Source organism: Piliocolobus tephrosceles, chromosome 3 (assembly GCF_002776525.5).
Source record: "Piliocolobus tephrosceles isolate RC106 chromosome 3, ASM277652v3, whole genome shotgun sequence".
Taxonomy (NCBI): domain Eukaryota; kingdom Metazoa; phylum Chordata; class Mammalia; order Primates; family Cercopithecidae; genus Piliocolobus; species Piliocolobus tephrosceles.
In genome coordinates, this window is record NC_045436.1 from 42878043 (window position 1) to 42899330 (window position 21288).

Genomic DNA, 21288 nt, shown 5'->3' on the forward strand with positions numbered 1-21288 from the left:
GCACTCGCCTCTTGACAGGGTAATTGTAAGGGGGATTAGTGAGGCTGAAGGGTGAAGTGATTGCCCAGATGGTGAGAGGGTGGAAGACAGGTGTTTGAATAGACACAACCTTCTCACTAAGTCTGTCCAACTCAATGATTCTCAATATATTTTTCTTGCCCCACAAGTTCCATTTTTATTCACAGTGGTTTTGCAGATGGTGACTGAGTAAACAGATACAAATGACAGTAAAGTGTGTTTAAATATTAAACATGACATTGACATGGGCTGATCTAGCCTTTGGAAAGATAATTGTGTACAAGGTTTCCTTTTGTGATGACAGGCTCTAAGTGTTTAATGCCACCAGTGGCCATGAATCCTAAAAGCTACAAGCAGGTTTGGCTGCCAGAAGAGAATCATCAAATCATAAGACTTATATGTGATCCCTTACGTTAGAGTGAACAGTGCATTGTCTTTCCTAGTCCCTATCACCATAGAAGAGAACAAGCATGTGTAATAGGTCAGCTTACGTCAATATATTTACAATAGCATACAGGAATATAAAAGACAACAGGAAGCTACATTATGCTGAATCTGGCCCTGCCAGAGACCACTCCAAACGAACTGGCAGCATTTAGTCAAAAGTCCTTGAGATAGCCATCCTGGAATGTTAGAAGCTAGTCACTGTACTAAGTAAGAAGTACAGATTTTGGACTCCATTGTTTCAGAATAAAGCAAAAGGGACAGGTGACTTGTCTGAAGAGAACTGCCGTTCAATTCTAAACTTCATTAGGAAAGGATAATATGAGCCTTGCTGTGGAGAAAGTGAGTCAAGTTGGTAGAGAACCAAAGATCCTAATTGTATTCTTTCTTTTATACACAGCACTAGTAATGCCACTCTTTGACCCTAACCACATTCTGACCTTCAGCAAGATTCCATCTTAACAGAAAAGGACCACAAATTCTCACCCTACAGCAGCCAGATTAAAAGACTGTGGACGCTGAGCATCACATTACTTTCATGGTGGACAAAGGCAAATGCTGTTCTGCACACAACACTCACAGGCTCACTGTCTCCATCCCTCTCATCAGTGCTTCAGCACTGAGCCTGGTCAGAATGGTAACATGTGGGAGAAGCAGAAGGACTTCTCTCTCTTCTCTCTGCAAATACATGCATAGGAAGCGTTGCATGTGTTCTACCTGAGCAGGCTCCTTGGGACTGTAAACAAGTCCAGGATGTTGGAAATTAGAATCTTACTTACTTATTCATACAATATATTGAGTGCTTGTCAGCTGATAGGACCCATGGCAGGTGCTGGGAACAGAGGGATGTGCAAGATGGATGTGGCCACTGTCTTTATAGGACTTACAGCCAACTGGGGGTCATAGCACACCAACAATTACACAAGTAAGTATTAAAGTATAATTATGTGAATTGATGTATATAGAAGAAGTAAAATTTATGGAGAGCACAAACCACATAGTGGCATGGCCTAGGCTGGGAGTCAGGAAATCTTGTCTGAGGAAAACAGTGTTTACGCTGAGACAGAAAGCGTGAATATTGGTTAGCCAGATGAAGAATAGGGAAGAGTGTTTTAGTTTTGGGGCAGAACAAACATGAAGTCCCTGGGATGGGAAAGCATTTGCACATCTGAGGAGAAAAATGAAGATCAGCACAGTTGAACATAAAGATGACATTTGCAAGGGCAAGATGGTGTAATTCCTTGTGGTAATGTATCCCTTGTGCAATGGGAACTGTTGAAAAGTCTAAATAGAGATAGTGTGGTGTTATTTTTAAAAGTTCACTTTGGACGTCATGAAAACTAGAGAGATCAAAGGTGGAGGTGGGAAAAGGGACTAAGAGACTACTGTAACAATGCAAGTGAAGAGATGTTGATGACTTGGACTAGGCTGGGTGATGTGAATGGAGAGACACATATGCAGATATGTTAATTGCCTTTTCCCGAAACCCTACCTGGGCCTTATCCTTTTTCACAGCTAATTAGGCCAAAGCATTTAAATCATATCTTACTTTCTGGGAAAGAATTCCTTCCCTTTCTGTAAATGGGCACAGCAGTACTTGTATTGTCAAGAATAATGCTTAGTTCAGCCAGTCACCATCAGGAAGATCCTAACAATGTAAGGCTAATTTGTGTACTGGATGATACTGGATTAAAAGTGAAGCTATAGTACTTCTACCCCTTGATAAGCTGTCCTCTATACAGGGTACATTGAGATAGCTGGTTGCAAGTAATTAATAAGATTACAACTGTAATTTAATATGATTAAGTGAGGCACCAAGGTGTACCATAAATAATTTAAACTGTCAGAATTGTAAATGAACAATCAGCATTTTATTTAGACCACCAATCTTTCCTTACCCGGGTAACTGACAATGGCTACTCCATGTCTTAATCCATTTGTTTCCTGTCTCTTTATCCTTGCCCACTCTTCTCTGTTGGGCTTTCTGTTGTCCGGTGGAATCCTCTGTGTTTCACCACTTTCTTGTCATGCCAATTCCCTGCTCTCTGCTTTTGCCTTGTATTTCCTCCCCTTTTCCTGTTTACTTGGGTAGCTTTCTCTTTTTCTCTCCTATTTTCTTTGACCTGACACTTCCCTTCTGCTGCCACACACTACACTGATTTCTTGCCCTCTCCTTCAGTTAGTTCTTTGCTTTTTTTTCTGTTCTGCTCTCACTGAAGGTTTCTCTTAGTATAATCTTCTACTTTTCATAGGACAGAGGGAAGTTCAATCCCCAACTCAGTAATGAAGCCCGTGTCTCTACTAAAGTCAGGAGAAGAAGCTGATTGGATGAGCCAGAGAGCTCTTGCCCTACTTCTGGGAAACAAAATCACGTGCTATTACAAGGGATTTATCAAGGTTCTATCAGCACCAGATCTTTTTTTTCCCAAGACGTGAGCTTTGAGACCAAGTTCTACCCCTAAAGCTTACTCTAGTAACAAACGTAGAGATTTGTTACTAGACAGAGGTAAACAGCATGTATTGCATATACTAATGTCATCACACACACATCAAATTGTGAAACAATCACACAGTCACATCAGATCAGTGGTCATCAAATTTTAGAACTGGAAGAAACATTAGACAAATTTGAATAGCATGTTAATTGGAAAGAGTAATTAGGCATCATCTACTAAGAGGAGATCTTATGGCAATGAAATTGAGGACAGGTTCACTTTCATGAGATGAAGAGAAATAAACAACTTGAAGGAAATGGAGAATGGCTTAGCCATCCATGAGGCCTATGGGAAGAAGATATCAGGGGCAAAGGCCATCAGCATGAGGCACAACAAAGAATACAAGTGACGCCCACTTTGTATCTAGGCATATGGGAGTGCTGGACCAAGTGTGTGCAGCTGTGACATCAAACACTATGTTCACCCACTCATGAACTTTAGCAGCCAAATCCCAAAAGTCATGGAAAAAGGATGATGAGGACCTGAAGTCATTTATGCATTCATTCATTCATTGAGTAAATAATTCTTAAGCCCTTACTATGTGCTAAGCCCTCTTCTTGCAGTGAGAATATAGTAGTAAACAAAACAAAGTCTTTGTTGTTAAGAAGGTTACTTTCTTGTGTAGGAGACAGATAATAAACCCCAAACAAATAAATGTACTACAACTACTACTACTACTAATGATTGACACTTATATTATGCTTACAATTGGCTAAAGATTCTTCTCATTGTTTTACATGCATTAACTCCCTTGATACAACCCTCTTTTAAGGTAGGTATCATTATAATTCCCATTTTACAGATGAGGCACAAACAAGTGAAGTGCCTTGCTTAAGGTCACATGACCCTAAGTGACAGAGTTATATAATGTCAGTGATAAATATCATGAAGAAAAATAAAGATCAAGACATGCTGTCTACAGATCTAGCCAATGGAAGTAGTATCATTTAGAGTAACAACAGAATCTTTGGAATCTGAAATCTTGGATCAGTGTGCTACATCCAAGCTCTCTGATGACAAATAAATTACATCATTTATTTTGGGCCTCAGATTACTCATCTGTAAAATGGGGATTAAAAACCTAGTTAAGGAGTTTTCTGAAAGCATGAAATAAGATTAAATTATATAATAATTGTAAAGATTGAGCACAGTCCTGAAGAACATCATATGTCTATTTTATATGTATGTGTTGTATATATTTTATATATTTATATACATGTGTGTCAAAATTAAACAACAGGGCTTGAAGCTCAGCAACAGCAGAAAAGATATGAAAAGACAAATTGCCTGTCGCTGCATGTTTCTGGGACAAGACTTAGTAACTCAGAGGACTAAGAAGGAATATAAGAGATTCAGATCTCTCTCCAAGTGAAATGGACTCTTTCAAAAAATGACCATTTTCAGCAGATATGCAAAGGCAGAGGCTCCCTGAGGAACTCAGACTCACTAGGAAAGAGCAGTGGAGCAGTTGGAGAGAAGCTGAGCTCTAGGGATTAACAGGACTTTACATAACCCATAACCACAGGGGAAGCCCTGAAGTTGGAATGCATCACACAGCCCCTGTTGGTCATAGAACTCAGAGCTGAAAGTGAAAGAGCTGGACCAGCCTGAAGCCTTGTTATTGAAAGACATTTCACCTGGCAATGTATAGGTGGCTCCTTGTACAGATCTAAAAGAAGAGAACATGGCCTGAAGCAATGACGTCTGATTTCATTAGAAAACTTATACAACCTCTTAATGCTCCCTTTTCCAGACTCACTCTGTTCAGCAGGAATCTAGATGGTATTTCCCATTATTGTAAAATGAAAAAGAAAAGTTATTTGTCACTAATGTGTTCCTCAGTTTTTTTCTCCTTCCTATAATCATATTCTTTGCTTATCAAACATTTACACTTCATTATTAATATTCTGAGATATGGCCAAGTTCATTCAAAGGATAGCTCTGAGACACATGTTATTTTTTGGTTGGTTGGTTGGTATATTAGAAAAACATAAGCCTCATGATTCCAGAGTAATTTTCTTGGTCAATCAAAAAGACTTTAGGAACCATGACTTCTGACCAAGGTTAACGTAAAACAAAAGTTTAGTGCCAGCGTTAAGATGTATATTGGCATTGTGGTAAATGCTCATGGTTTGAAAATGAAGAAGAACGGATTTTATGCTGGGCTTTGCCAGTATTGTCTTCTGACATTTTTGGAAATCTAGCTAGCCTGTTTAGACATCCCTTTTTCAATGGTGAATGAGAATAATAAGGGTCCATAATATTGGTGTGTTAGACAGTGGTGTAGCTTTAAAAGGATTTATCTCTACTGCATAGGGATAGTCAATCAAGGGAAAATAAATTAATGGAATAACTTTATAGAGGCAGGAAGCAGGGAGAGTACAATGTAAGCTTTGTGTTATATAATAAAGTGTAAAGTTTGAACACATTTTGAGAAGTGTCCTAGGAGAAAGTGCAAGGGAAAATAATCTCCACATATTTATCATTATCAATATTAACACATTTCAGTGGAATGCCTAAGTATGTGGGACCTTTTGTTTAATACCTTAAAAATGATTGCTGGTGATACACATTAGTGGAATCTACCTTGCTCTGTTCTTCTTGGTCTACCAGATACCCACTGGCCATTTTTGAGCCTTCCTAAAAGTCACAAAACTGGAGATCCCAATTGCTTTATTGGCCTTGAGATTTTCACTAGACTTGATTCAAATTCCTAAACTTTCTAATATAAATTTCCTGAGACAAACAACCTGGAGTGACTTTCACCACTGAAACTTAAAGTTTGGTGTTGCCTATACACCTAAGCAGGTTCTCAATAAATATGTGTAAGTGTATTCATGGGCAACTCCAATATGAGCAATCAGCACTGTCTTTTATTTGAAAGATACTGTCCGTTTAGTGTGAAGTCATGCTGATATATAATGAATGGAGTATCTATGTTTGCTACAGTGTTCTGAATCATGGGTCCCTCAGAGCAGTGACAATTAGAGATTCAAAATGGCAAACAATGAAAAAAGAAGGTTAAGAAAGAAGGCTTCAGGGAGGCCAGCCTGTAAACCTGAAGAATGCTTTGAGTAAAATTGGGAGAGTGGTCTTTTTGGAAATACATATATTCATAGCTCTGGATAGAATGGATAGATGGACTTGTAGGCAACTTTGAGCAGAAATTATTGCCTCTTTAGTATAAAAAAGTCAGTTTCACACTGACTAATTTTTTTCAAAGTTTTTTCTACTGTGTTTCTAGCAACTCAAAAGCATTATTACATGATTCTATGTCTAGAAAATCCCATAGTCTCAGTCCCAAAACTCCTTAAGCTGATAAACAACTTCAATAAGGTCTCAGGATACAAAAATAATAGGCAAAAATCACTAGCATTCCTATACATGAACAGCAGCCAAGTTGACAGCCAAATCAGGAATGTAATCCCATTCACAATTACCACAAAAAGAATTAAATACCTAGGAATACAGCTAACCAAGGAGGTGAAAGATCTGTGTAATGAGAATCACAAAACATGGCTGAAGGAATCAGAGATGACTCAAGCAAATGGAAAAATATTGCATGCTTATGGATAGAATCAGTATTATTTAAATGGCTATACTGCCCAAAGCTTTTTACAGATTTCATTCTCTTCCTATCAAACTACCAATGACATTCTTCACAGAATTGAAAAAACTATGTTAAAATTCATATAGAACCAAGAAAGAGCCCAGGTAGCCAAGGCAATCCTAAGCAAAAAGAACCAAGGAGGCAGCATCACATTACCTGACTTCAAACTATACTACAGTGCTACAGTAACCAAAACAGCATGGTACTGTTTTGTACTGTACAAAAATAGGCACATAGACCAATGGAACAGAGTAGAGAGCCCAGAAACAAGACCGCACACCTATAACCATTTGATCTTCAACAAAACTGACAAAAATAAGCAATGGGGAAAGGATTCTTTAGTCAATAAATGGTGCTGGGATAACTGGCTAGCCATGTGCAGAGGATTGAAACTGGACCCTTTCCTTACACCATATACAAAGTCAACTCAAGGTGGATTAAATACTTGAATGTAAAACCCAAAACTATTAAAACCTTGGAAGACAACTTAGGCAATACTATCCTGGACATAAGAACCGGCAAAGATTTCATGATGAAGATGCCAAAAGCAATCGCAACAAAAGCCAAAATTGACAAACTGGATCTAATTAAACTAAAGAGCTTCTGCACAGCAAAGGAAACCATCAACAGAGTAAACAGACAATCTACAGAATGGGAGAAAATTTTTGCACTCTACCCATCTGACAAAGGTCTAATATCCAGAGTCTACAAGGAACTTAAACAAATTTACAAGCAACAAACAACCCCATTAAAAAGTGGGCAAAGGACATAAACCCTTTTCAAAAGAAGACATACATATGGCCAAACAAGCACATGAAAAAGAACTCAATATCACTGATAGAGAAATGCAAATCAAAAGCACAATAACACACCATCTCACATCAGTCAGAATGTATATATATATATATATATATATATATATATATATATATGAGTATAAATTAGTGCAACCATTGTGGAAAGCAATGTGGTGATTCTTCAAAGGGCTGAAATCAAAGCTACCATTCTACAAAGCAATCCCATTACTGGGTATATAACGAAAGGAATGGAAATTGTTCGCATAGAGACACATGAACAGCTATGTTCACTGCAGCACTATTCACAATAGCAAAGACATGGAATCAACCTAAATGCCCAACAATGGAAGATTGGATAAAGAAAATGTGGTACGTATGTACCATAGAATACTACACAGCCATTTAAAAAGAATGAGATCATATTCTTTGCTGGAACATGGATGGAGCTAGAGGCCATTATCCTTAGCAAACTAATGCAGGAACAGAAAACCAAATACTACATGTTCTTGATTATGAATGGCAGCCAAATGATGAGAACACATGGACACAAAGAAGGGAATAATAGACACTGTGGCCTACTTGAGGGTCAAGGGTGGGAGGAGGATGAGGAGCAGAAAAAAATAGCTATTGGGAGCTAGGCTTAGTACCTGGGTGATGAAATAATCTGTATGACAAACTTCCATGACACGAGTTTACCTATGTAACAAACCTGCAAGTGGGCCTCTGAATCGAAAATGAAAGTTAAAAATAAGAAATAAAAGTATATATGTAAATTCAAAAAAATTGTAAATATTTGAAGAATATATCTTCATAGCATGGATAATATGGATGTATCTGACAAAGGAAAAAATGTTTTTGCAAGAGTTGCATAAGAAACAAAAGGAGCACCGTAACTTGTTGGGTTCACCCCAGCCATAAATTACTTTAACATCTGGCACAATAGGCTCTGAATATGTAGTTGTTGAATAAATGAAGAAATGTAGTGATCCATGTATAGTAGAATCTGTAAAAAGTCTTTTGAGTTCTGGAGATATAAAAACAGAAATAGGCTGGTCACAGTGGCTCACACCTGTAATCCCAGCACTTTGGGAGGTGGAGGTGTGAGTATCTCTTGATCCCAGGAGTTTGAGGCCAGCCTGAGCAATATGGCAGAAAAAATATCTGCAAAAAAAATACAAAAATTACCCGGGTGTGGTGGTGCATGCCTGTAGTCCCAGCTACTCAAGAGGCCGAGCTGGGAGGATGGTTTGAGCTCGGGAGGTGGAGTATGCACTCCAGCCTGGGCAACAGACCCAGACCCTCTCTCAAGTAAATAAAGTAAGACCAGAAATGCTCACTTTACTTTTTCTTTTTTCCCTAAGTTTATTAGAGCCCCTCTCCATAACTTTAGTGTTCCTTTAGCTGACTCTGCCTCTTCAATGACTCTCCCACCATGGCCCGTCTAACAGTGTGTGCTTGAACAGGGATGGTGGTGACACCCCACAGCTCAGTAAGTCTGGGCTCTGCTTCTCACCTATGTCCTGAATGCTCTTGCTCTGGTCAAAAATACATGTCCTCTCTTCCACTGCTTGACCCTCAATTATGTTCTTTACCCAGCTGCTACCGTCTTCCTGGTTTTAAATGTAAGTATGAGCTTTGGCCCCTTTCTTTATCACACAAACCATAATCTGTGGAGTTTTTCCGTCTCACCTTTGTGCCTTACCCAGGCCTTAGGTCTAAGCCTGTGGGATACCCACCTAAATGCAACAACTGTTTGAACACTAGTCTCTCAGTCTCTTTCCTACCTCTCAGGCTACAGTGGCTGAGTGTGCTGAAGATTCCTTAATGGTCAATGTAACTGACTGATGTGTCTCTTTGGGAAGCTTCTCAATACCTCAGACAAGCACACACCCAGAGCTTGAAATCACAGGCCTGTAGACTCGTGCTTTTTGAGTTAGTTCACTAGAAATAAAGGAGAAGCCTAGGCTTCAGGAGAGTTCAAAAGGCTGGCCGTGTCCTGAAACTCAGGAGTGCCATCCATAGGAGTTGATCTGAGTATGACCAATAGGACCAGGGGCTAAGCATTTTAACCAGAGCATCCCAAAACCCTAGGTTGGTGCCTAGAAATGCAGTAGCAAACAGAGGTCCTGCCATCCTTTCTTCTCAGTAGGAGTATTGCTGGTATCTAGGTTTACAGAGGGGCTTAGCCCACCTACCTGCTATCATGCTCAGCAAGAGAAAGAGAGATAGACAGGGTCTGCCCTCCAGCCAGAAGCCTACGGCCTCCCAGCAGCAGCAGCATGTATGGAGGTTCATGCAGGAAGAGAGGACCAAGGAAGCCAGATGTAGGCCTTTTCTAGTCCTTCATAGAGAGCAGTGCTTCATGTGCTTCTCCCCCGCTCACAGGTGATCCGTTTCTCTCTCATGACTGAGATGATGACGTAAGGAAGTACTCACAAGGCAGTATGGATAGCAGGCAAGAACTGGAGTCCCAGGGCCACACTGCCTGGATTCCAAGCCTGATTTTGCATGCATGACTTGAGACTTTGGGTAATTTGCTTAAACTCATTGTAACTCAGTTTTTTCTTTATAAATTGATACTTCATCATGCAACAACTGTTTATTTGTGCTAATTATTTGGGAAGGGTAGTATTTTGGGGGCTAGGATATAGTCATCAACAAACCAGATAACATTCCCTTCCACTGTGCAATGTTAAGTTCTAGTGGGGCTATAAGCATTGCACAAATACATAAATGTTTTCATGGAGGTAAGAGCTGTGCAGAAAAATAAAGGATGGCAAGGGAATAAGCAGTGGGGTAGAGTATTTTCATGATCAGAACAGTGTTCACTGAGGAGATGACATTTGACCAGAGGTCAGAATGCCATGAGGAGTGAGCCATGCATATACCTGGAAAATGGTGTTTTGATTAGATTAAACTTCAAGTGCAAACACCCTGAAACTAAAGCATGCCTGAGATCATGACATAATCTATTAAATACAGTTATTGTGACGTAAAGTGAGTTAGTTCATTAAAGTAGAGCGTGGTAGATAAATGCTTCTTAATATTAGGTATTAGTATTATCAGAATGCTTCAAACTTTCTGGCCCAGCTGGTCCGCTTTCGCACCTGACCTGAGGCCTCCCTGATGTTTGGGGACACTGCCACCTGCTGCTGCTTGTTGGTAAACCATTGAGTGTGAGCAGCATGTTGACAAACTGATGTGGAGTCTGATCTTCTGCCCTTGGTGTCCCTATATCTTGGCTTCTTCTGGCTAGATATTCACTCAGCTCCATAAAACAACTCTGTTTTCTGCTTTACATCAGATTTCTACCATTAGTACTGCCTATGTCACCTGTCAAGTGTCAGCTTGCCTTCCAACACATCCGGGACAATTGTATAGGGAGATGTCTTTAAACACAGAAGACTGCTCTCAATATGTGTTACACTAGGGCCTGTGCTCTTGTCAAATGGCCATCTTCATCTTTGAGGCTAAGAAGCCATGGAGAAAAACAAAGATACCGAGTTATGGTGGAGTCTAATGAAAGAAAAATGGACCATCTCCCCCAGAGCTACCACTGCTTCAATGCATTCACCATTGAAGGCTAGGACCTGCTCCCACAGACTCATGGCTTTCTGAAACAGCTCTGTTGAATGAATTTGTAATTTGCCACTAAAAAAATTATACTTCCACATGTTTACAACCTTGTCCATATCTGGGAAAGTGACAAGTAGAAAGTTGACCTTCTAGTCTGGCTTTGATCTGTCTGTGCACACAATGGTGCTGTTTGTTATATGCAGAAGCCTGGGTACCTACAGGATTTGCTTAGTGAATATATCTTATATGACCTTCTGGCCCATCACACTTTCATAATCCTCTAACATACCATCCCATATTCTGTAACAATAACATGAACTACAATAGACATTTACCTGAGATCCTATTAACAAGTCATATGTTGGCTGGGCACGGTGGTTCATGCCTATAATCCCAGCACTTTGAGAGGCCAAGGGGGGAGGATCACTTGAGGCCAGGAGTTTGAGACCAGCCCGGACAACATGGCAAAACCCTGTCTCTACTATGAATACAAAAATTAGCCAGGTGTGGTGGCAGGTGCCTGTAATCCAGCTACTCAAGAGGCTTGACACGTGGATCACTTGAACTAGGAGGCAGAGGTTGCAATGAGCCGAGATTGCGCCACTGCACTCCAGCCTGGACAACATAATGAGACCTCGTCTCAAAAACAAAACAGATGTTTTGCTAAAAACTTTTTATCCATTATCTCATTTCAACTTTACATCAATCCTGCGTGACCCAGATACCCCAGACACCAGCAGGTTGTAAGATCACACCTCCCATGAATATCCAAACCACAAAAATCTAGGTCTCCTTTCCTTCTTACTGTCAGAGGTCCAGTGGCTTCTCCAGTTTCCCTTTCATGAATTTCTTGGAACCCCCAGGAAATTCTTCCTGTCCCTAAACATGGCTATCTATGTCATGTTAGTTTGGTTTTGCGCTGCTGCTTGGCTTTTCTGAAGGTCTCCTCTTCCTGTCCAGAGACTCTCTTCATTCAGGCATCAGCTGCTATTCTCCTGGCACAGCTTTGTCTCAAGTATAGGCTCAGATGCTTTCCATATTTTCCTACAGTGATAGGGAAGACTGAGTTGTAATGTGTGAGACATTTATGATGGCTTTGGGGAACAGAATGGATTAATGCGCAGAGGACTTGACACTGGTTATTAGATATGGTTACTGTGGGAGTCCTCGGGCTCAAGCCCCTTCTAAAACCACAGCCTCCAGTACATAGAGCTTTTAGCTCCCTCCTTCCAACATATTGCAGGGGTCGATTTAAAATGCTGGCAATTGGATATCCCTGAAATATCTCTTGTATTTTGAGTCCAAATTTCTTTTTTTTCCAGTCCTAAACAGAGAGACACTTATCCCATATTAGCTAAAATCTTACCCTTGGGCTCTCATTTTCCACCTCTGGATGGGGAGCAATCTCATCTCTATCCACAGAGTCTTACCCTAAGGCCCCCAATGCATAAAAACACCATAAACATACATATGGGGACATTTCGCAATTTCTGGGTGATTCCCTGTTGACTCACTGCACATACGAGGCCTAAATACAGCTGTCCAAATGGAGCCTTGGCATTCCCAGATCAGTCCCTTACAGACATGAGGTTACAGACCAGCTGCCACACCCTCCCTAATACCTGTCAGCCTCTGCTCCCAACCTTCATCGTGTTTTGTGTGTGTTATCCCATTGAACAGAAACAACTGCCTTTTGCCATTCACTATGCACAGAGTCAATGCGATTGGAACTATTATTAGGTCCATGTCACAGGCAAGGTCGATGTCACATGTAAGAAAACCCAGGTTTAGAAAGGTTAAGAAACTTGCTCAAGGCAGTAGACATTTATACATAGAGGGCACCTTGTGTACTCCACTTGCTTTCATCCAGTGCTGCCCTCTTCATCAAAAATATTTTATTATCTCTCGTAAACCCTTAGCCGCTTCGCTAACTACCGCTCTGTCTAGTTGGCTTTCTGGCTTTGGAACAAGCTACTCATACTAATACTACTGTGTCCGGAATTGGTGAGTTTTTGGTCTCACTGACTTCCAAGAATGGAGCAGCAGACCCTCGCAGTGAGTGTTACAGCTCTTAAAGATGGTGTGTCCGGAGTTTGTTCCTTCAGATGTTCACACGTGTTCAGAGTTTCTTCCTTCTGGTGGGTTCAGGGTCTCACTGGCTTCAGGAGTGAAGCTGTAGACTTTCGCTGTGATGTCACAGCTCTTAAGGTGGCATACCTGGAGTTGTTCATCCCTCCCGGTAGCTTCATGGTCTTGGGACCTCAGGAGTGAAGCAACAGACCTTCTCAGTGAGTGTTACAGCTCATCAAGGTAGCGTGGACCCAAAGAGTGAGCGGCAACACGATTTATTGTGAAGAGCCAAAAAACACGTTCCTTAGCGTGCAAGGGGAACCCAGCAGTTTCCCCTGCTTGCTTGGACAGCCTGCTTTTATTCTCTTATCTGACCTCACCCACATCCTGCTGATTGGTCCATTTTACAGAGAGCTGATTGGTCATTTTACAGAGAGCTGATTGGTCCGTTTTGACAGGGTGCTGATTGGTGGGTGCATTTACAAACCTTGAGCTAGACACAGAGCACTGATTGGTGCATTTACAATCCTTTAGCAAGACACAGAGTGCTGATTGGTGCATTTACAATCCTCCAGCTAGACATAAAATTTCTCCAAGTCCCCACCAGATTGGCTAGATACAGAGTGCTGATTGGTGCATCCACGAACCTGGAGCTAGACACAGACACATATCAGCACTTTAGCTGGACACAAAAGTTCTCCTTTAGCTGGACACAAAAATTCTCCAAGTCCCCACTAGATTAGCTAGACACAGAGCACTGATTGGTGCGTTTACAAACCTTGAGCTAGACGCAGAGTGCTGATTGGTGTGTTTACAATCCTTTAGCTAGACATAAAAGTTCTCCAAGTCCCCACTAGGTTAGCTAGATACAGAGTGCTGATTGGTGCATCCACAAACCCCAAGCTAGACACAGAGTGTTGATTGGTGCATGTACAATCCTCCAGCTAGACATAAAAGTTCTCCAAGTCCCCAGTGGACTCAGGAACTAAGCTGGCTTCGCCTAGTGGATCCCCTGCTGGGGCCGCAGGCTGAGCTGCCCACCAGTTCTGCGCCTGCTTGCCAGCACCCTCAGCCCTTGGGCAGTCTATGGAACCTGGAGCAGTGAAGCAGGGGGCGGCACCCATAGGGGAGGCTTGGGCGGGAGTGCACAGGGAGCGGGGCGGGGGCTCGGGCTCCGGCATGGTGGGCTGCAGGTCCCCAGCCCTGCCCCGGAGGGAGGAGGCTGAGGCCTGGCGAGAATTCGAGCATGGTGCAGGCGGGCGGCAGTGCTGGGGAATCTGGTACACCCTCCACTGCTGCTGGCCTGGGTGCTAAGCCCCTCACTGTGGGGCCAGTGGTGCTGGCCGGCTGCTCCGAGTGCAGGGCCAGCCAAGCCCACACCCACCTGGAACTTGTGCTGGCCCAGGAGCACCATAGGCAGACCCAGTTCCCTACTGTGCCTCTCCCTCCACACCTCTCCGCAAGCAGAGGGAGCAGGCTCCAGCCTCGGCCAGCCCAGAGCGGGGCTCCTACAGTGCAGCAGTGAGCTGAAGGGCTCCTCAAGCATGACCAGAGTGGATGCCCAGGCTGAGGAGGCGCCCAGGGCAAGGGACGGTTGCTAGCACATTGTCAACTCTCACTACCACTGATCTATGCCCGTGGACAAGACAGCTCTCACACTGCAACCTCAGGACCTCCACAAAGAACTTCCCTGAGCCCTCCATCTGGAGATCTTCCTTCTCTGCACTGCTGTAAAAACGCATTTTTTTTCTTAATACATATAACATAGCATTTTGTTATTTATTACAAAAAGTCCTCATTTATCACTACAGAGAATCTTACCCTGTTCTCCCATGCTTTTTATTTCAGTAAGTGCTGAATTTGTCTTCTGCATAAAATTAGAACTCCTAAAGTTATCCTGAAGGACCATGCCTTAAATCTATTTTGGTTATCTCTAAAGAATGTCATGTTATGCTAGTTGTCTGTAAGATGCTAAATAAATATTGGCTTCATAAATTGTTTATAGGAATTAACCAAAAAAGAAGGAATTGGTATAAATAAGTCAATAATATTCCTTAAAATACATGTTTTAAATTATTTTTCATATTGCCAGTAAACTTTACAATGTTAGAAATTGTCAATGATAATTCTAAAAGCAAGTAGCAAATCCTTTTTATCTTTTAAAAAAATTTAAAAAGAAATGACTCTCCACAGCTCGTAGATAAATGATAAAAAAGGAAATAGACACGTGGGTTTTAATAACTCTGAAAAAAAGGTTAAATAGTTTCTTAGAGTTTCTGAGTAATAATTTCCACATGTTAATTGTTAGGTAGTTTTATCTTAACATTTTCTCAAATGTCTCCGGATATCTTTGTTTTCTACTTTATATAAGTAAATTAACAATGTGAGCTTTGCAATTTTAAAAAAGAGATTTTTGGTTTGATTTTAAAAACTATTGTTTCAAAAAGGCAAATTCCATCACCTATTTTTGAAGCACTTAGGTTTAATGAAGTTCCTTTTAACATATGTTTAATAAAATCCTGAATTAAAAGCTCAATTATTTTACTATATGCTTTGTGAACAGCACCTTTTTTTCTGCCTTTACAAGAAACTATGTTGCTTTCTGATTACACATGATTTATCTTTGGTCTTGTTTCTTAATGTTTCTGGAGTTAAAAAAAATATCTTTTGGCAAAGTTAAATCTACTTTAGGAACATTAACATAAAAAGCCAAAGATGATCTCATGGGCCATTGCTATGCCCTTAAATAATATGAACTTGATTAAAATCAGACGTTAAAGTAGATGACATTCACTGGAAAGTTTTCATTTCTTTCCTATTTTGTTAAAATTCCCCCAGAAACTTGTTTATTTCAGCAAAGAGCCCACCCTCTTCCAAACACATCAGCCTTTGGAAAGCTTTATTTAAATGCCTCTGCCGAATGAAAGACTGCTTTCATGCCATTTCAAGCCCCGAAGTACCAAAAGGGTAAATAACTTGAAGTATCATTTTTGACTGACTTGGCTTTGAAATAGGCACAGCCTGCGTAAACAGCCGCTCAGCTGCGCTGTGAGAAGCTCACCGCCTCTCTAAACATTTCCCTCCGTTATCTCCTAATGTTGGTAACAATGATAAACACCTTAATTCACTGGATTAATGAGTTAGAGTCCATAGAAAAGGACAAAACCCATAACTTTCTCACAAACTTAGTTAAATGTCAAGGTTTTTAAAGGCCTAGTTAGCAAGTATATTAGATGAGATATGTCAGTTTCCCAATTTACGACTCTGACTTGTCTCTTGTGATTCCTTATAGCCTCTAGCCATTCTCCTCTTACCTGAGGCATTCTCTGGCAAAAACCTGATGCTTCCAGTCATTCTGCATTCTTGTGTTTCTTCAAAAATAATTGGACAGGCACCTTTCCATAAACAATCATCATTAGTTATATACAGTACACAGATAAGAATACCACACCAATAAGTTTCAATGGAATGTCTTGAGCCAAATAGTAATAATTTGGCCTGCGTGTTACAGATGTGATTGACAGAGAGTTAATGCACTTAGCACTTTTCCAGGAGGCTCTGAGTATTAGCTCCTTGATGCTCAGAAAGTCCTGCTCCCAGAAAAGTGACATAGACATTGACCATTGAGTTTGTTGCTATTCAATAGCCGATTCCGTTTCCAGACTGTATGATTAAAGTCATTACAGGAACTGTCAGCAGAGGAGAAGAAATAGAAACTGTCACAAAAAGCAACTGTCTGAAATGTTAAAGATTTCCATAATGTTTTAAAGCAGGGAATTTTAACTTAATGAAGATCAACTTAAATTATAAAGCTGCAAGCTTCAAATATTTTCTGCTAGATTGATTATTACCACATACTCCCCCTTTTTCTTTTTGTCTTTCTTAGAAAAATTCTGAAGAAAACAAAAGCAAAAACAATACAAAACGTTGGTACTTCTGGCTATGAACAAAGTTTACAACAAAAATTCATTAACATCTTTCAAGGGTCTGTTCTTAGAAGTATGTATGTTCTGTGGAAAAACTAATGAAATGAAAATTCAAGCTTAGTAAAATAAAAGCACATAGTTGAAAGCTTCCAGTAATTATCTTTATATTCAAAGACCTTGACAAGTGCAATGTTCAACTGAAAACAATATTTCCAGTCTAATGATAAGCTTATACATGTTTACAAGTTGCTACAAGTTATATTTTTCCTAATGTTAAAACGAAAAATCCTGATTTATAATTAGGATTTATTACTGTTTTTGTAATCTTATATATACAGCATTAGATATAGACTATTAAAATAATTTATATTAAACATTTTTAAAATGTGTTAATTTTTAAAAAGTGGATTTTGAATACATAATCAAGTATTAACACTATTAGATTATCAATTAATGTTTTAGCTCATCTTCTACTGTGTTTAAAAGCAAATGGGAAGTCGGAAAAACTGTTGCAGACCACGGAAGCCTACCGAGACATGGTGACTACATGTAATGTGCTATCCTAAATGAGATCCTGGAATAGAAAAGAGAGACATAAGAAAACTAGTGAAATTCAAATAAAAGTGTAGAGTTCAGTTCACCAATATTTATTTTCAGTTGTGGCAGATGTAACATTAAGTAGGGTTACGTTAGGATTGCCATGGGACATCAGTACACTAAAAGACTGTTGATCTCAGATTCAAATTAAACCAGTGTCCTGTATTTTATCAGCTAAATCTGGCAACCCTGATAGTAATGTAAGATGTCGACAACAGGGGAAGCTGGATGAAGGGTGTACAGGAACTCTCTTTAATATCCTTGCCATTTTTCTATAAATCTAAATTTTTTTCAAAATGAAAATATCTATAAACTTAAAAAAACAGGGGGGAAAACATATAGCCCCCAAATGCATTTTGCTTGAATATTTTAGTTGGAGCATTTTATATACCTAAGAAAAATTAAAACCTGACACTAACCTAAATATTATTATTTTTTCAATATGTAAACAAGTTTACCCTTTCAGAAATGTATGCTTTAACCCCATTCGCCTGTGAGATGAGAGACTGAAACAATAATACTAACAGTAATATTCCACTATTTATTTTTCTTTTCTCACCTGCTATGCCCAGGTTTTGACATTAAGAATATTGTGTTTGATATTTTCTGCATTAAAAACCACTTTAGGCTTTGGTTCCATTTTACTCCCAGTCAGAAAGATCAGAAAAAGCTCAAGTAACACAGTGAGAAACTTTATCCACTGAATGAGACATTATCCATTCCACCAGACTGCAAATCAAAGAGTATCTCTTAGACTGCTTAAAAATTCATTTTAAAATCTGATCCTGATTGTACTTTTATGGTAATTTCATACCATCAATCATCCTTTTACCTTTAGTCTCTGGGTCCACTGCTCTCCCAATAGAGCTCATTCACTCTACCTCATTATAATTCCTTAGGTGAGAAAACAGGGTAAGAAACCTTAACAGAAAATGAGAGAAAGATGTAAATTTCTTGAGAAAAGTCAGGTTCACTAAGAAGCAGAGCTAATGATATGTTCTGATCTTTTGTTTTTGGATTAAAATATAGGAGGAAAAATGGACCCCAATAAAGCAAAAAAAAAAAAAAAAAAGATCTCCATGCAAATAAGATAGTTGTAATCTGCATTCAATCTCAATTGTATACCTTATAGTTTTTACCTGTCATGGTTCTGACTTGTTTCTGCCATTAGAAGTGAACAAAAGAAATATTTTTTGAAACTCTCCAGAACTTTTCTTTCCTTGTGTGATGTTTGCCTGCCTTTCACCGAGGCCACCTCCTTTCTAATTCTGTTTTCAGTGAATGGAATTACCAGAGTGAATTATCAGCATGCAGCTATAAGCCACAGAGAGCAGGCCCCTCTCTAGGTATATAAGTTCACATAGCGTTATGGGAAATCAATAATATAACTTTGGTTATTACTCTCCATTTGGCAATGTATATATGCCTGCTCCTGCTAACAATTAATCACTGGAAGAAAATAGCATGTGGCTGTGTGTCAGCTGAAAAGTGCTCGTGGCAAGTGAAATGATTTCTAACATCCAGTTTAAGTCAAGCTTTCATTCAGCCTTTTTCAGCATGATTCAATTTTACTAACAATAAATGTTATATTTTTGCTCCATTGATTTGAATGCTGACTCCAGTGTAAAGCATATTTCTTAGAGCAACAAGCAATGTAGCAGATAATAAACTCAGCAGCGCAGCTCAGCCTCCGTACACTTAGATTGGAAGAAAAAAATGTCCATTAACCACAAGGGAAAGGACTGATTTCTCTGAAATATCAAGTCCAGCTGCACTATCGTTTCTAATGTCTTTAACAAAATGTTGCCATAAACCACAGATGCCAATAATAGCAATAATCCCTCCAAAATGGGTTGTTACTAGCAGTTAGTGACCAGTTTCTTAGTTAATGGCCTGAGGGAAAAGGCTTTAAGAAAGCTGTATTCACTATTTCCTCTCAGGCAATTTAACTGGATGCATTAAACTGTATTTTCATTGGGATTTCAAAATGTTTGTGCTCTGACAAGGCAGTCATCCTAAGGTCTTTTGATTAAATCTCCATCTCCACAGTCTTAGGAAGTGCAAACAAGCAACGGATCTAAGTGTGGAGGTGGGATAATTTAAACAGTCTCTTAATTAATAACTAAGCGACAGTCTGAAATGTATACAAATACATATGCCGATGTAATCACGGGGAGTGTCTTTGTTCTTGATTTAGTGCTCTGTGCCATTGATAAACTGTAACTTGACCCTTCCTTCATTCATTTCTGTGTGGAGATGATAATCCCCGCTGCCTTCACTGGGGGGTTATTGTGAGGATCAAAGGCGATTCTATTGGTGAAAGAGATTGAAAACTACCTGGTGTTGGGAGCAGTGAGGCAGAAACTGCCAGCCAGCCGCCTCCTTTGTCAGTAGTAACCAGGTGGGCTTTGACAGAGCTAACTAGTTAATTTTTACATATGCCCAGAGGGTTAAATTTTAACTCTATATTGCAAAGAAGGTTGGGGGTGGGAGTGAGGAGGTGAACAAGGAAATGAGTTTTCAGTAATTGCTTCTAGCAAGAGTCTGAACCCATTCAAATTTAGATTGAAAATTCAAGATTTAAGGGATTCACTTTTATTTTAGGGCTTATAAACCACCAACCCCACTTCGTTTGAAAACGTAAATTTTTTATCAGATGTCATAAGATGTCTGATTATTATAGGATAGTTTCTGTTAGAAATAAATTGCACCTAGCATGCAAATTAACTCAGGCCTATAGACTTCGGACTTTGAAGCGATTACAAGGAGTTTTAAGATTCCACATGAGAAAAAAATAAGAATGTTATAATAATTCATACTGGAATGAACTGCCTGATGTACGTGACCTCAGAGATGTTTTACCAATAAATGTGAGAATAACTGACTTAACTATATTTCAGGCGATAATCTGATATAACATCATTGAAATGATCATTGCTATGTCATTATAATAATAATGATAATGTCAGTATGATAATAATAACATCTGCCTTTGAGGAACTTCAAAATAATATTGTATATGCCATCTTTTTTGATGCATTGTTTTTCCTGACCACAGTTAAAATAATTTCCTTTCCTGATTCATATTTTATATATGTAATTAAAATATTAAAATGAAGTATGGCCACCAAAACATTTGTTTCAATGCATTAATCATAGGAATAACACTTCTAGATTTAAATGCAAATGTTCTGATAGTATTTATATATCAATCATAAATCATTCAGAAACCTGAATAGGTTACACAGTATTATTTAATTCATCTACTTCCACAGTCTATTGGTTTTAAGTGAAACATTTCAAGTGCTCATTAATCTCAAACATTAACCTAACTTTTTAAATAAAGGCAAAAATGATTGACATTACAAAGAAAATGGCATGTGTCAGATAGTGGTCTGCTCATACTCATTAAATCCCGTGCTAGCTCACATTACAAATACTCACTTTTATGTGTGCGTGAGGGGCCAAAGGTAAGGTATGTGCGCTCCCACTCTCTCTGTGTGAATATATATTATGTTACGTACAATCTGTCCCATTTTCTGTGTGAAAACAAAGCAATATAAGTGAAGCATTACATAGTAAGTTTATCAAATCAAAATTACATTTTGAAGAAAATCAAGTATGCCCTTGAAATCAGAAGATTTTATTTTCCTAATAACCAAATTTCAAACTGTCTAGCACGGGATCCCTTTTGCTTTACTTTTTTAGAGACAGGGTCTTGCTGTGCTGTTAAGGCAGGAGTGCAGCAGTGTGAT

General features: G+C 39.4%; 1 pseudogene; it reads right to left on the reverse strand.

The window, feature by feature from the left end:
• Positions 1-949: 949 nt before the first annotated feature.
• On the reverse strand, positions 950-1775 carry LOC111554118 (annotated as a pseudogene).
• Positions 1776-21288: the final 19513 nt, after the last annotated feature.